This window comes from Spermophilus citellus, assembly GCF_964194105.1.
Source record: "Spermophilus citellus genome assembly, chromosome: 12".
In the NCBI taxonomy this organism is placed as follows: Eukaryota; Metazoa; Chordata; class Mammalia; order Rodentia; family Sciuridae; genus Spermophilus; species Spermophilus citellus.
In genome coordinates, this window is record NC_138198.1 from 91,854,025 (window position 1) to 91,870,985 (window position 16,961).

Consider the following 16,961-nt stretch of genomic DNA (forward strand, 5'->3'; position numbering starts at 1 on the left):
CAAGAAGTGAAATAATCCCTTAAAAGGCCTGGCTCTGGATGTCTCAATGTGATCATGAACACGTTTGTTTCATAAATAGAGTCACAAAGATATACTTTAGCAGGTACAAAACATTCTTATGAAAACTAGAGATATAATTCCACTCCAAGTTCACGTTAAGATAGATATTGCTATTTGCTTCTTGGTGATGTATACATTTCTATACCTATTTACACGTAAAACACTTAAAATGTTCCTTTAAGAATACGGAGATAGCAAAAAATAATATTAATGGGCTGGGATTGTAGGTCAGTGGTAGAGCACTTGCCCAGCATGTGTGAGGCACTGGATTCCATCCTCAGCACCACATAAAAAAAATAAACAAAATAAAGCTATTGTGTCCTCTACAACTAAAAATATTTTAAAAATGATATTAAATAAGTACAGTGAAACACTGAAAATACCCTCTGAATATAGCCATAAAGACATCACCCTACTCTTAAAATGCTCATATTTGGATTCATTGAGTTTTGTGAGAAATAGTCCCATGAACATAGTCATGGTGATACAAGTATTATAGCCAGAATTGAGGACATTGTCTATAGACATTATATAGACAGAATACTTAGCCAACAAAGAAATATCATTTGACTTTTTATTGTGAAAGACAATCATGATTTAGCTTTTGTAAGCAGAGAAGAATGATGATGGTGACTGAGCCTTAATCTTTGACATACAATGTAACACGTAAGAGAAAGTCACATGCGATTTCATTTTGTGATCAGCTCTAATAACCTGCATGAGTCAGTAAGTAGATAGGAACAGTCTGTGGCTTTTGCATATCTGAACTGTGTAGGTCTGCACACAGAAACTCATACTCTAAATTACTGATAGGAAAATAGAGAAACGATGAACCTGCGTATTAACTTTGCTAGATAAATTTAACTAGACTAAGCCGATTCTTAATAAGCAGCTAATTATAAATGATACTATTTGCATAATAAAATGACAGTTTGCATTCTGCTAATCTTAAATTAGCATTGTTCTTATATTCTGGGTATCTATGAGTGTTTCTAAGGTGATCAGAGTCCACTTGCTTAAATTGGTAGCTATTTATTTCATATTGTGTTTTTGGTAGTGGCTTGGGAAGTAAAAACATTTTCATGATGAAAATCAGTGAAATAATCGATCCAATGTCAAATGCAACTCTATGAATTCTAAAGAAAAAGAAAAAACTCACCTTTGAACTAATGAAATTTGAAAAATAAATGTGTTTGTATGAAATCTGACATGTGGTCATATTTTCAAAACTGTCTTTCGTTAATTTTTAATCAACATTTTCTCTTTTGTTTCTTGTAAACTTCATAATCCAGATATTATATCTAGTAATATCACTTGTTGATGATACCTGACTTTTTAATTCCTCAGTTAAGATCCTATTCCTATGCTAGGAAGTAATTATCATGAGTTATTTTAAATAATCCATTAAAATGTTTGTAGGTATGTAAAAAAATCCATGTATTCTTCATGCAAATATAGATCAGAAAAATTAAAGTCTGAATCAACCTCCCTATCTAAGCCCTTTGGATTTGAGGTATATTAGGAATGGTTTTGGGGAGTGTTCTCAGGAAGGTGCTTAGGGATTCATGGGGAAAAGCAAGAGATATTGCTTCTTAGTGTTATAACATGTTAGATGCTCAATAATAAGGATATGAAAGACAGAAAATGAAATTCTTATTGTTGTGATGGTGATTTTGCATGTTTTCTTTTTACAGTGCTGGGAATCAAACACCAGACCTTGCATATGCTAAGGAAATGATATTTGAAAGGACAACGGGACACATATTTTGCAGACCAAATACAACTCCTGCGGTTTAATGATTTTTTTTTTTCAATTCTGAAAGACACTTACAAACTTGCTTTAGCCCTCACAGTCCCAAGGGCAAGACAGAACTTAGCTTCGCAGATCTGTAATGTGACGTGCAATTAATGCTCTATGAGCCGTTTGCCAGAAAAGAGTTCAATGGTCATCAGTTAAAACACTGTGATGATAATTTCAATTACTAGCTAATTTCTAGATTTGAGAATATACTTTATTTTTAAAGTATGATTACATTTCTTTCCGAGTCCTTCTATGAGCTGGGAGTGAATATCTTTGACCCTTGACTATTCAACAGGAGCATTTTGCTATAGGAAAATAATAATAGTAGGGAACAATTGAACAGGAAAACATGATTTTTCAGGAGTGCTGATGGGAAAAAGGAGAACGTTTTTAAGGGAATTATATTGACAAGTTAGCAATAGCGGCCCTAATAATTTATTAGGGGTTTTATTATAATTTGTCAAGTAGAAATCACTGAGGTCATTTTTAACTGAAATAGTTAAAAAAAAAACACACAAAAAGAACTTTTCAAAGAAATCCAGCCAGAAGAAACCTAAAAGGCATCCATTTTCTTTTCTTCAGTCTTTTAGACCAGAGTGGAGTTGTCTATCTGTCTTGCAATGGGAGGGGCAGGACAGCTGTCAATAGAGGAATGGAAGTTAGGTCAAGCTTCTGAGCTAAGACCGAAATTGGGCACATTCCAAAACTTTTGAGGGTGTAAAAAGATGGAAGGACACATTGTGCTGTGTCAATTTTGTTTCCTAATTCTACATTTGTGTGTTGTTTTCATGTTGTCACACTAATGAATGAACATACCTTAGTAAAAAGACAAACTTCATAAAGGTAAGGATTGATTAACCTCTCTCTAAGTAATTGCTAGTGGCCTGAATATAGTTAAGTCTTTAATAAATTCTTGATGGCTTTCATAAAAATCAATCCACCCCAAATAGGGAAATTTCTGTTCCAATTACCATCCCACCTGGTTGACCACACCGACTATTTGGGCGTGAGTTCGGTAGCAATGGTAACTTGTTCTCCTAATATAGTAAATGGATTTAAAGCTAAAAATTATTTGAAACGTCTTTTTCCCTAGAGTTTTGGAAAAATAGGTTCTCAGGTATACTCTTTGAAAGCACAGAGAACAGAGATATCTACCAGAACTTTTCCCCCCCTTCCCCCCCCAATACTACCATCTATATGCTGGGATCCACACAGGAGAGGTACACACAGCACTTGACAAACATACTCTTCCAGATCAATCTTCACAGCTCTCTAAGTGAGGTGTGATTGCTGTAAATCTTTTTCTGCAATTGATTTATATTGTAATTAAGGAAGAGAAGAAGCACATAGAAGGCTAAAAGCGGAAAAGTAGCACACATTTTTCATGGAAAGTTTTTCTTCCCATAAGTCAGAGCACCAGGGAGTACTAGAAAAAAAAAATATGAGAAACTAGTCACGCTCACTGACATGATATGGGAGAATGCTAAGTCATCTGTGTTTTCTGTTTAAATGTATATATTTCAGTTGATTAAAAAAGCACATGGTGAATTGATCTTGCAGCTTATAAAAGCAATATTTCAGCTTCGATGTTTTTTATTCTTTTTTTAAATCAAATTATCTCTCAAGGCTTTTTGATGGAAGTTTATTAACAAGGCAATTCAGCTATTAATGCTTTGCAGTGCACCCTTGCAAAGGTACGTAGGAGACCTGACTTTTCCTATGCATACTGATCATACCTTCTGAAGGTCTAAAAGATCTCAAGATTGCATAGCTGAGTGGTTTTGAAGAAAGAAAATTGTTACTTTGTCTTTTTTTATGCAATATTATTAGATTTTTGGCGGGGGAGCATTCATAAGAAACATTATATTGCTAGATTTTAAGTGGCATTTCAAATATTATCTGATTTCCAAAAAAGTAAGTAAAAAATTCAGAGAGATGAGAGCAGATGCAGCCCTTTTTGCTGGGGATGGAGGAGGTTGGAAGGATAATGAAGAACCTGGATGGTAAGGCTGCCTTTCAGGAAATGCAGTAACATTATTTAGATGAAGGAGGGAAATAAACACATCTTTGACAATATACCAAATGAAGAAGAGAAAGAGGTACCTTAATTTTGCATAAATATAGTAATAGTCTTAAAGGTATATTACTTACCCTAATATAATCTAAGGGAGAAAATATTCCAAGTTTCCTGTTCTAGTCAGTTAGGAAAGAAAATTCTACACAGATCTCTCACTGAATGAAGGATCATGTCCCGTGATCTTGCTAGATTTTTAGGGGGAAAAAGTCTCTGGGTAATAATGGGTCCTATTTTTTTTTCTTTTTAGGAAACAAATGCTTTTTTTTAACCTAGAATTTAACTTGAGTGGTAACCTTTCCTCAAATTATTTTTGCAAAGAAAATTAGATACTAATTCATTTTTTTCCTATTCCCATATTTATTGCTAATTTCATTAGCAGGAATTTAAACCTATTTGTGCTTTGCTTCTAAGAATACCATCAGCAAAGGGTAACCATGCATGTTTTTCTGAGGAAAATCAAATATTCTGTGGTCAAAAATTTTGTAAACACTAAATATTCTATTCCAATTTTTATGACAAAAGCATATCAAATGATCTCAGGTAATATAAAATTATAACAAAGGAAATCTTGCTTCATGTTTTAAAATTTAGTATCTCTAAAATTTATTGTCTATTGGATCTTCTACTGGGTAGCATTTATTAGGATCCCACAGGATATATTTCAGAAAAACTGCTTTTGTGAAGAAAAATAAGTTAAAATGAGATCTTATAAGCATAAGATTTCAATCCTTGTAAGTTACCATTCTTTTTAATTTATTTACTCATTTGCATCTGGTGTGTCTAAGGTATTGATCCTGATATAATGGACGATATATGACTAAAAGTGAAAAAGTATCACGTTTTTCTGGCAAGATTCCCTCTCTTCTACTTCCCAGTTCCCCTCATCCTGAGTAAAATAGAACACAAAATATGTTTTGGATCCAAGCAATGTGGAAATAACTAACACCACAGAAGGTGGATGGTGATACAGCTTCAGAAGGGTGAGTTGAGGAGGTCAATAACACTTCTAGGTGTGAATGTAGAGAGATCTCATGAGAGATGGATAAGCTGGCCATTGGAAGATGAGGCAGGTATAGAAAAGCATGGATCCACTTTGGGAACATTAAACATGTTCCTGGGGACACTAGAAAATAAAGCTCAGCAGGTAAATTGGGTCTGTATTACCCAGGTTCTTAAAAGGCTTGCACTTTATCCAAGGAGAAACAACTGAAATCTATGAACAAGGAAATGGTTCCATCAAGGCCAAATTCATGATAGAGTGTAAGTTCCACACAGGTAGAATGTGTGCTTTTTTCTTGTTTGTCACTAATAAGTACAGCGGAGGTTCAAGAAATTATTATCCTTCACAGAAAACAGTATTTTGAAAATAATTCTGGGCTGCAGAAATGGAGGCTTATTTTCCGAGACTATATAGTATACATTTAAATCACAATCATAGATTTCTTCACCAGTAATTTGTTGGCATTTTAAAAATCTAAGACACCCAAATGTGTTTTCTCCCTTCTGTTTTTCCTTTCTTCCCATTATACTCTTCCTCCTCTGTTGTTTATTAAATACTTATTATTTTTAAGCATTGAAGTTCTCAATAATTGCAATTTACTTGCATTGCTATGTAATATAGGGAAAAAGGGTCCAGGAAGCTCAGGTGGACACAAAACATTACACAAATCCAGGGGAGCTTACTAAAGTCACTAAAGGTACTTATTTTAATGGCAGGAGCCTGGTCAGAATTCTAAGCGGATCTATTCAGCTTGATTGCTGAATGTGCAGAGAGGGTGGCTGGAGATGAATCTGGAAAGGTAGACAGGAAGCAGATACAAAATGTGTACACCAACATTATGTGCTCTTGTCAGCCATTCATTGTGATGTGGCCATAAGATTTAATTTCAGCAAGTCAGACATTTGTCACTCCAAAAGTTATGTGGTTTCCCAAAGTGCTTTTAAATTCATGCTTAGAAGCCACCTTTCAAACCAACTTCCAAGCCATGATGGAAACTTTCTTGTTCTCAATATGAAACAAAAATCATTTATAGATCAGTTTTCTCTTGATTACTCCAAAATTTTAATCCATACAAATGAAAGAGAATTGCCATGGTTGTGTGTGATTGAAAGTGTTGCTGTTGGTTCTCAAGGAAGTTTTATAAAGTTGTCATTAGCAATGTAGACATAACTACAGGTATAGCTCACAGTGACCAGAAAATGATTTGCTTATAAATTTAGAATGTTTAAGAGTCATGTTACTTAATAACTTCATGTCAGTTTTCTGATGCATATAATTTGTGTATATGAACACTTTCCCAGAGTTTGAATTCATTTTAGATTGCTCGATAGATTAAGTTGGGCTTGGAAAACTGGCTTATAAACCAATCTAACTTTGAAACTTAATTTTTATTTCATATAAAAACTTTATATTTTCTTACATATATCTTTGCATTTCAACAACTTTCACTTTAGTAAAAGCATTAATTGGAGAAGATCTCAGAGAGCTAACCAAATGACGTATTTACCAGGAATTGACCTAAATCTAAAGGAATACACATTTTTAGAATTCCTAGAAATTTGGGTTTTTGTGTAGCAGATAATGTAGTTTGGATGTTTGTATATTGTTTTGACCATGTTTGTGGAGAGACAACAATAGCATATTTTGATTTTCCTGTATCAGACACAACAAGCTATCTTACAACTTTGAATATTGACAGCAATAAAGCTTCGATATCCCAGATATTGATTTGGTTGGGCTCAGTTTTAACTGGGCTTTACATGTGCTCTTTTAATTATTCTCTGTTTTACACAGCCTATGATTGAATGATATTTCTTTTATTTTAAAAACTTTAGGAAAACAACATCTTGTGCATAAGAGTAGCTGCATCCTGTGTCATTTATGAACTACCCTTCTTTGATGACAGGAATAAGTATCAACAAAAACGTCATGTTTGTCTATGACTGGCTCTTCACACCACTGGAATTTCCAAATAATTGCCAGTGACGCTCTGTGTTCCGGGTGTCCTACTAGTCAAAGACTTTAAAATTTTTTTCGCTGATAAGAATTAAAGCATACTGATGAGAAGCTAACCATGTAGGTGGTCAGGTTTAGCTCTTAACTGGGTACCATCTTTTGAATTTGCCCCCCCAAAAGAAAATCACTCTGCCTGTGAATTTAGATTTTGTTATTATTTCAGCATACCAATAATAAAGCACCCTTTTTATCCACCACTTTCCTTCAAACATTCTCCACCTGAATTGCTTTCAAATGAATATGAAGAGGAGAAATACTATTTGAAAAATATTAATTCAAATATGTAGGGCTAAACACATCAAAACTATGAATGGATGGTATATTTAGTACAGAAAACACAATGGGTGAACAATTAGTTCTTTTCCACAAAAGTTTCTGTACGTTAATCCTCAAACTATCTGTGAATTGCACACTCCTGGAGGGTATGAATTGTATATGCTTTCCTTCATTCTTGGAATATAGCCCATTGCTTGACATTTTTTGGCTACTTAGTATAGATTTGCTGAATTGAATTATCATTATTATTAACAAATACAAGGGGGACAGTAATTATGAGTTTTGGAGGGATGCATTATCTTTTTTTCCCCCTCATATCTATCTTCATAATGTTTTCAGAGAAGTAGTGACTGGTTGAAGTATCCATAGGGGAAATGCTTTTTTTCTTTAGGTGAAACCCAGAGGAGACAAAGGTCTTTACAGAGGTGTGTATAACCAGGAACATAATAATAATTAAGTGATCATGACTGCAGATTGCTGGGTCTGAGGAAACACCTGTTAGAATCTTGGCCAGGTCTCCGGATAGTGGTATGTTTAATCCTACTGTCTAACTATTTTCTGTAGAGGTCGTGCCTTTTTATGTTTTCACCAGTGGAGTAGGAACATTCCAGGTCCTCACCATTCTTGCCAACTCTAAAAGACTGACTTCTAATTTGTAGTCATTCCAATAGTTGGGTAGTCCTATTTCATTATGGTTTTAATTTGCCTTTCATGAATGAATAATGCTGTTGAAAGCTTTTAATCTGCTTGTGAGTCATTTGTATATCTTTTTATACTATGTTCTATGTTAAGCATTATAATCCATTTTGAGTTAATTTTTTCGTATGGTCTAAGGTAAGGGTCAGATTCATTTATTTGCATATAGACATGCATTTTGTGAGAGGGGGTACTCGGGATTGAACTCAGGGGCACTCTATCACTGAGCCACATCCTCAACTCAATTTCATATTTTATTTAGAGACAGGGTCTCACTGAGTTGCTTAGGGCCTTGGTTTTGCTGAGGCTGGCTTTGAATTTGTAATCCTCCTGCCTCAGCCTCCTGAACTGATGGGATTACAGTTGTGTGCCACCATGTCCAGCTCTAGGTATGCACTTTGAGAGCACATTTTATGAACAAACTACTCTTCTTTCTTTACTGAGTTGTTTTTGCAACTTTTTAAAAATCAGTTTTCAATAGATGTGGGTCTCTTTCTATACTCTGTTTCTGTTCCATTGAGCTATTGGTATATCTTGATTCCATGTCACATTGTTTTGATCACTCTAGCTTTATAGTGGATCTTCAAATCATGCTATTATAAAGACTTCAACTTTGTTCTTTCTTTCCAAAGTTATTTTGATTATTCAGTCCTATTCATCTGCTTCTGGATTTTAAAATACGCTTGTCAATCAATGTGAAAAAAAAGTATCTTGGAATGCTGATTGCGACCATGTTGAAACTTTAGATCAATTATTACAAGCAACATTTTAAAATATTGTGTCTTCTGACCCAGAAAAAGGCACATTTCTTTATCTTTTTCAGAATGTTAATTTCTCTCAGCAAAGTTCCACAGTTTTTAGCACACAGGTATGAAGTATCTAATATTTTTGATGATATTGTGTGGGCATTACTTTTTTAACTTCAGTATTCAATCTTTATTAGTATATAGGAATATATGTTGCATTTTGATGTTGTATTATGAAACCTCATTAAGCATGCAGCTCACCAATTAGCATATCAGCTTTTGTTTTTGAAGATTTCATTGGTTTTTCTATATGATTGATCATTTTTCCTTTTAACCAATAAAAGTAATTTTACTTCTTTTCCAATCTGGATGCAGTTTTTTTCCTTTTTAGTATTATTACATTGGCTGAAATCTCTATAGCAACATTGAATATATGATTTACTTCAAGTGATTTTTATGGACTTTGCATATAATGCTATATAATAATACATTTCTACTTTCTCAGTTTAATGCTATTGTTGACACACATTTTACTTATACATATTTTATAATGAATGCATGTGTTATTATTTGTTGCTTAAACAGTGACTTGTCATTTATTTCTTCTGTTACCATTTCTGGAGCTGCTCCTTGTTTGCTTTCAGATATTCTCTACTTCAATGTGGTTCATTTCTCTTCTGCATGAAGGACTTCCTTTGATATTCTTGTACTGCAAATCTGCAAATGGTAGCTATTTCCAACTTTTATATACCTGCAAAAGTCTTTATTCCATCCTCTTTTGAAAGCTATTTTACTGTGTATAAAATTCTAGACTGGCTTTTTTCCTCTATTAAGTAGGTTACTCTGTGGGTAGTTTCTACGGTCTTCACATTTGCACTGTTACTTATGCGATATCTGCTGTCAATCTTAACCTTTGTTCCTTTCTACATATTTATTTTTATGTGGCTACTTTTAATACTTTTCTCTTTATGACTAGTTTTGAGAAATTTTATTATGATATTCCTTGGAATAGATTCTTATATTTCTTTAGCTTGGGGCTTTGAGGGTTCTTGTATTCTTTCTGTTTATTGTATAGTTTAAAGATGGAAAAAATCAGTCATGATTATTTTTCAGATTTATTTTCTGTTTTCTTTCTCTTTCAGGGACTCAAAGATCATATTTATTAGTCAGCTTGAATATATCACACAGCTAACTGGTACCCTTTTTCTTTTAAAATTCCTTTGTTCTCTGCCTTTCATCTTGAATATTCTTTATTTCCTATGTCTTCAAATTCACTAATCTTTTTTTACACAGCACTCAATCTGCCATGAATCCTATCCTATATATTCTTTATCTTAAGAATTACAATTTTTGTCTCTAGAAGTTTTATTTGGGTCTTTTCATGCTTTCGATATCTTAATTTATAAACATGCAGAGTACCATTACAGGAAACTGTTTAATGCATTCATTTAGTCTAACTTCTGTATCAGTTTCTATGCCAATTTCAATTGATAGGTTTTTCTTATTATTATTGGTTGCATTTTTCTGGCTTTTTGCATGCCTGGCAATATTTTATTTAATGCTATATACATTCTGGATTTTACCTTCTTTGGTGCTGGAAGTTAAATTCCTATAAATAGTCTTGGGATTTATTCTGAGATTATGTTAAGACTACTTAGAAATCATTTGATCTTTTTTGAGTCTGGCTTTTAGGATTTGTTAGGTGGAAACTGAGCTATATTTATTCTGGAGATAATTAATCCCCACTCCTGAGACAAGTCTTTCCTGAGGACTCTACTTAAATCTCCATGAATTATGAGGTTTTTTTAATTGTATGTGGTAGGAACAGTTCTTGTGTAACAACCAGGTATTGCCATCATTTATATTTTGAGTGACTCTTTTCTTGGCCTTGGATAGTTTTCTTGTAAGCATATACCATTGAGAGGGTTATTCAAGGGGAACCTTGTGAAAATCTCTGGGGTTCTCTGTGCAGGTTTTTTGATGCTCTGCTCTGTAAACTCTAGCTGCCTTGTGATCCTTGAACTCTCTGCTCCATCTGCTCAGTTCATAGAATCTGCTGGTCACCTATACCCTGGTTTGTAAATTCTCACAAGGCAGTAAGTTGGGCTTATTGGAAGGTTCATGCATATTTTTTTCATGTCTTTGTGGGATCACTGTCATTTAATCATTGATGTTTGATGCCTTAAAAACTGTAATTCCATATACTTTTTGTTTGTTGTTCATTTAAAGCAGAAGAGTAAATATAACCCTAGTTACTTCATCTTGGTTGGAAGTGGAAGTCTCATCCAGTATCATGTACTTTTGATACTTTCTTCTGGTTTCCAATAGTTACAATTACCTCCAGAAATTGGACCTTGCTGTGGGAGCCCCTTGAAAACTCACCTGACAGCATTCGGAAATGGGGCCAACTTAATAGGAAAGGTTATATCTTAGAAAATTTACGAGTAGTAATTTTGGGAAAATTTTGGAGAGATAGTACTTCAAAGGAAGAACATTAAAGGATAAAATATTAACCTATAATACTTAGGTATAATTGTGGCCAATGTAGAGTTTTAAACTTCTATAGCTACTTTTACTCAGGGTATAGCTGAATACTTTCTCCATCATTTCAATTGCCAGCAATATGCTGAATAGTCCTAAAGTATTCTCTAGTCCTGGGGTATCTTCTGACCACAAGACTCAACACTTACTATAGATCTCTCCAGAATTCCATGATGGAAGTTATTTTAAGAATTTCAGTTTCCTTTACTTTCAAACCTGAAATCAACTCTATTCCAGTTATCCCTGTCCTTTCCTTCTGAGTTACTTATTACGACATTCTCATGCTTTTATGGCTTTTTATACTTCATTGGATAAATTTCGTGATTGAGCCCTTATAAAATGATTCTTTGTTCCTAGGAGTTCATAGAAATTTTGGTCCTAATATTTTAATTAACTTCTTATAAATAGATCCATTCATTTCTCAATTTTATATGAATTTCTGCTTATAGTCTCATTCTTCCCTTTAGTTATAATCTAGCTCCATTGCTTAGTAAATTGGTTCTATTTGTTTACCATTTCACCACATTGACTGTGCTATCTCTGTGTCCCAATATGTTAGCCTTGACTTGGAATTATTTCCTTTTCTTAATTTGCCCAATAAAGACCACACTGAAGTTTTTGTAGATGGCAACAGATATTACTAAGAATTCGAGCCTGGGGAGGTTAGTAGAGAATTACTTCACTACAATGCAGAGTATGTACTTGATATCTTAGTTCTCAAACCATCCCTTAGTTATTTCTGTCAACTTGGACTCCAGCCGTCCACCATATTGTTCCACTGCCTCAGTCTGCCCCTAGGAATTCTCTACTATTTTCCACCCTCCCATGAAAACAATGCAGAGATTATCAGGAGAGTCTTGTGTTTTGTTCTCTCTCCTCTTTGTGTATCCTGTCTATCAGGATGATTTTTCTCATAAAAACAAACTGTACTTGGAGATATTTAGAGCTACATCTTATACTTTCTTCCCCTTCTTAAAGTCATAAAACTAGAAGCAGAAAACATGTGTTTGAAATCATTTCAAATTTGTTATAGATATTATTGCTAAAGTATATGATAAACATTGTCAACCAAAAGGAATCAAGCACAATCAAGTGTTTTTTAAAATATAATTGAAATTCATAGATGTAAAAAATTCATTTTATTTATTTAAAACTTTGCTTTTCGTGTGCCATATTTTCTTTGAAAGGACAAGATAAGTCTATGTTTGTTTTATGACAGAGTTGATTGAACTCAGAGCAATTGAGATACATGAAAATATAATTTGGCTTAATGACCTTATGACTTCATTTTCTTCACAGGTAAAAATTCAAATAAAAATCCAACTAAAATTTTGCTGGACATGTTGAATAAAACAAGCATTCATTAACTTTTTAAAAAAAACATGATGGGACCACCATTATAAAGTAGAAAATCAATTGTTATATTGTAAAAGATATATGAGGAAAACATGAAAGATTTCTTAATTAAGATAGGTTACTTTGCTACTTTGAGGAAGGTCAAAATGTATTTGCAGCAATCCAGAGTTAATTTTAATAAAGTAAATATATAACATGTTTAATAACATAAACACATATGTAGTAATTGTCCCAAAATTTGTAGCAAAAGAGAAAGTTTTTAGATACAATTTGTTCTGAATGATATTTAAGTTTTGTGGCAGTAAAATAACTTGAAAATGTACTCAGTACAGTCAAATCTTTGAGAAAAATCTCAAAGTTGCATGAAGGGTATCTTGCAAATTAAAAGTCAAAAAGTGGTTCCATGATTGACATCTTACAAATAATTAGGTTTACATGTCTTAGCAACTATTAATAACTATATTTCTCTGTATTTTCAGGAAGATTTACAGTATACCAAAACTCATTTCCAAAATAAATTAAAAAATTTATTTTTTTCTCCTAGTATTGGGGTTGAACTCAGGAGTTCATACATGCTTAGGTAATTGCTCTAGTATTGAGCTACATCCCCAGCCCTATGGATATAAATTTTAAAGAAAGTTTACATGGAGTTATTGTGACAAATAAAGTTTAGCCTAAATAAATTAAAATTACACATTATAGGAATAATATCACTTCGTTATATGTCTGAAAGTATCACTTTCGGAATTGTTGCCAGAATATATGGGTTCTTGAGTTCTCTAAGATATCCAACTATAAGATGTCCATTTTAATAAAAGCAACCCTTAATAAAATTACTTGTTTTGCCTTGGTTGTTTTTAATGCTTATTTTTGCTTTAGCATTGCTGCAAAGCAAGCACATTTCTTTTCTTCTATGGACTTTTGCTGTTTCTACTGAGAGATGATTATCTTTCTAAGTACTACAGTTATATTTATTTTTATTAAAAATAGTTTATGAAACGAAATTTATTAATCTGGCCAAAGGAAATTGTTTTATGATACATTGATAGGTTTATTATTTTTTAATTTGTTTGATGCCTATGTAAACCTATGTTTGAAGACAGTTTGCTGCAGTAATTCTGCTTTATGGTATAATTTGTAGCTATTTTAGGAACTTATTTTTTCTTTATATCTATCATTTGGCTTAGCAGATTAAGCCACAGTGGTGATGGGCTAGAAACTATAGACTTGATCTCTCTAGGTAGCAAATTATATTTTTTACAGAGAAAAAGTCATATCTACAGACTTTATCAATGTTTTGAGTCATTTGTCTTACAAATGTAGCCTGTGTGTTCCTTATCATCAATGAATTGTAGCCTATCTTAATTAAGAATAATATAGGACATATATTATGCCATTTCTGAATTTAACTTATTATTGAAAAAATAGTTGATCACTAGGTCCAACTTAAAAATAAACAAAATATCTTTTTGAAAATGTTGCATATAATAACAAAAGGATTCAATATCCCCTTTAGTTTGGATATACCTGGATACTTGCTCTTTTTTCTTGCAGATTAACATAGTGACAATCATTTTTCAGTGTTAATTTTGCAGCAGTATTGAAATTCTCTTCTCCATAGACTCTCTTATTTTGGCTCTCAGAAGTTTTTAGTATTGTATGTTTACTTGAATAATGAAATTATGCATGTATGCAAATTTATAATAGAAGTTCCCTTTATAGTCCCATTCCTAGAAATGTTCATTTGTAGGCTTCCTTTTACATATATCCCATGACTTTTTTTTATTTTACACAATTTCTTGATTTCTTTCTAGCCTTAAAAGCAGTCTGGAACCAGGAAAATTAATATATAAGAGATATCTCAAATATGATTTTTTTAAAAAATAAGTTGTCCTCTGTTTGCCTTAAAAAATCCACTGCCTCCAGGGCATGTCTTGTAAATTTTTTTTTTCTTCAAGTGTAGATAAATTGAATTTGTCCACACTGAATTGCCCCTAACACTCTGCTGGTCTATTTTGTCTATTAATTAATTTAATATCAGATTATTTGTTCAGTTCAATCTCAGGTAATCCTTTGGATAACTCTGACATTTTGTTCATCAAACATTTATAGAGACCTTCATAAAATAGGTTTCTCCTATTAGGAGAGAAAGAGTTTTCCCTATGACACTCTGCAGGATAGAACGCTGAATAAATCATAACCCCTGCTCCCAAGGGTTTTAGAGACTTTTGAAGATATGAGTAGTTCAACAGCAAGGCGAGTTCTGAGAGATGGATCTTTAGGAGATCTTGTCAACGTAAACATCAGTGTGCTTATACAAACTGAGATGGCCACAACATCATTAGGAGCCATAATCTCATGAGACTACTTTTGCCTATGTGGTCTGCCATTGAGCAAAACTACTATAGTACCTAGGACTGTACATATCATATATACATATTGTGGGTATCTATCACAAATATCATATGGACATATTTGTGTATTTCAAACAATATGTATTTTATATTGTACCTAGCTTTATTTGGAATATAAAACTAAATATATTATTTTTTTCAGGGTTCAAATCTATTTGACAAAAGAAAATAAAAAGTATCGTGCTTTGAGACAACAATTACTATGTTAGAGATATTAAAAAATAATCTATCCAAGCCTGGTGGTGCACTCCCGTAATTCCAGCGACTTGGGAGGATCACAAGTTTGAGGCCCAACTAGGCAATTTAGCAAGACCCTCAGCAACTTAGCAAGGCCTTGTCTCAAAATAAAAAGTCAAAAGGACTGAGGATGGTGAGGGTACACAGAGAACTGGGAAGCAGTAACAGAGAAGACAGACACAGAGTGCCCAGGAGGGAAAGAGATAGGGCTCTATTTCTTTCCCTCAATTCAGTAGTCATTCAAAAATTACTTATTTAAAAAAACAGGAAGGAAGAATGAATGGTGAAGGATAGTGTTCTGTTGAATTCACAAATCAGGAATCCCAGAGGAATAAAAGATATATGTAAATTAGAAACTGAGATCCACATCTAGTCAAAGAAAAGTCTTGTCATTTGTACTCCCTCATTATCTCCCAGGTACCTATCTGCAATGACATTACATCCCTTTGGTCACTAGCTGTTCCAACTGAATATACTACAAGAGCGCCTTAATCAGTTGCCTCACCTCTAGTCATGAAACCTCTACACCACCCCATCCCTTCCATTCTCTACCAACCTTCTCCTTTGCACATATCTGCACACAAAAGCATTCTTTTTAAAAATAACTATTTTATCTATTTATTTTTTTATGTAGTACTGAGGATCGAACCCAGTGCCTCACACTGCTAGGTAAGCCCTCTACCACTGAGCCACAACCCCAGCCCAACAAAAGCTTTCTCAGACTCAGATGTTATTATCTTCCACTTTTTTTCTTTATGCCCATAAGTCCCCTTTCTTCTTTTTTCCACCCAGATAAGGTATCTGAGTGGGACATGCTTCTTTTCAAGCCACACAGTTTCTTGCAAGATTTGGCTCCTAAAGCCCTCTTTGCTTAATCTGTAGCTAGAATCCAATTGCATTCTATAGAAATTGGACATTAATATTGTAATTCCAGTAATGTGCAAAGTCTTTCTTTAAGGTCTAGATCTTAGCATTTTCTTTGTTCTTTGTCTGGATAATCTTCCTGCCTCTCTCTTTTACCTTGATATTGCACTTATCACACTAAAGCTGCCTTTTTTTTAAATAACAGCAGAAATGAATCTGGTTTATATTTGATATCTACAATGCCTACCCAGATGTTTGATATTAAGCACATGCAAAGTTTCTATTTTATTTTTACTCCCTCCCCCCTCCTCAGATGTTTGCCATGTCTCAAGATTTTTAGAAACATCTTTCTGTGACTTGGTACACTCATTACCTATTTTACTTAGCTCTTATAATTTGTATCATTTGAATTTGCTGATTGGCTTCTATTCACATTTTCTTAGTGTTCTATAATCTCTTTTGGTCAACAGGAATTTGTACAAGTTTTCATTATCTCAAGGTATTCAGTAATAGGTGCTACTTAACTACAAATACAGTCTCTATTCTCTTTGCTAATAAAGTTGTTATATTATTGTTTCCCCCCAAGAGTCTTTCTTTTATCCGTTTGCCAGCTACCAAGGTCCATTTCTGATATACATGTGAAAAGTCTTTTTTATTTGCCTGCATCTAAGTACTATCTTACACATTTTTTTCATTTTGATTTTGCCTGAAAAGTGAGTTAAGTATCATCTTATACTGTTTCCTTTGTAATTTCTACAACTATTTTTTAAATAGAAAAGATCAAGGAGTACTCACAAATGTTTCTGTTTAATAAAACTAGATGTATGGAAGACGACTTAGAAAGTTCACACACTGGCCTCCTGTGTATTTCTGTGTA

The 16,961-nt window shown here is 33.4% G+C and overlaps 1 protein-coding gene across 1 annotated transcript in view; it reads right to left on the reverse strand.

The window, feature by feature from the left end:
• CCDC178 (coiled-coil domain containing 178) overlaps positions 1-16,961 on the reverse strand; it is a 256,057-nt gene that overhangs the window by 1,301 nt on the left and 237,795 nt on the right. The gene's annotated exons all lie outside the window — the stretch shown is intronic.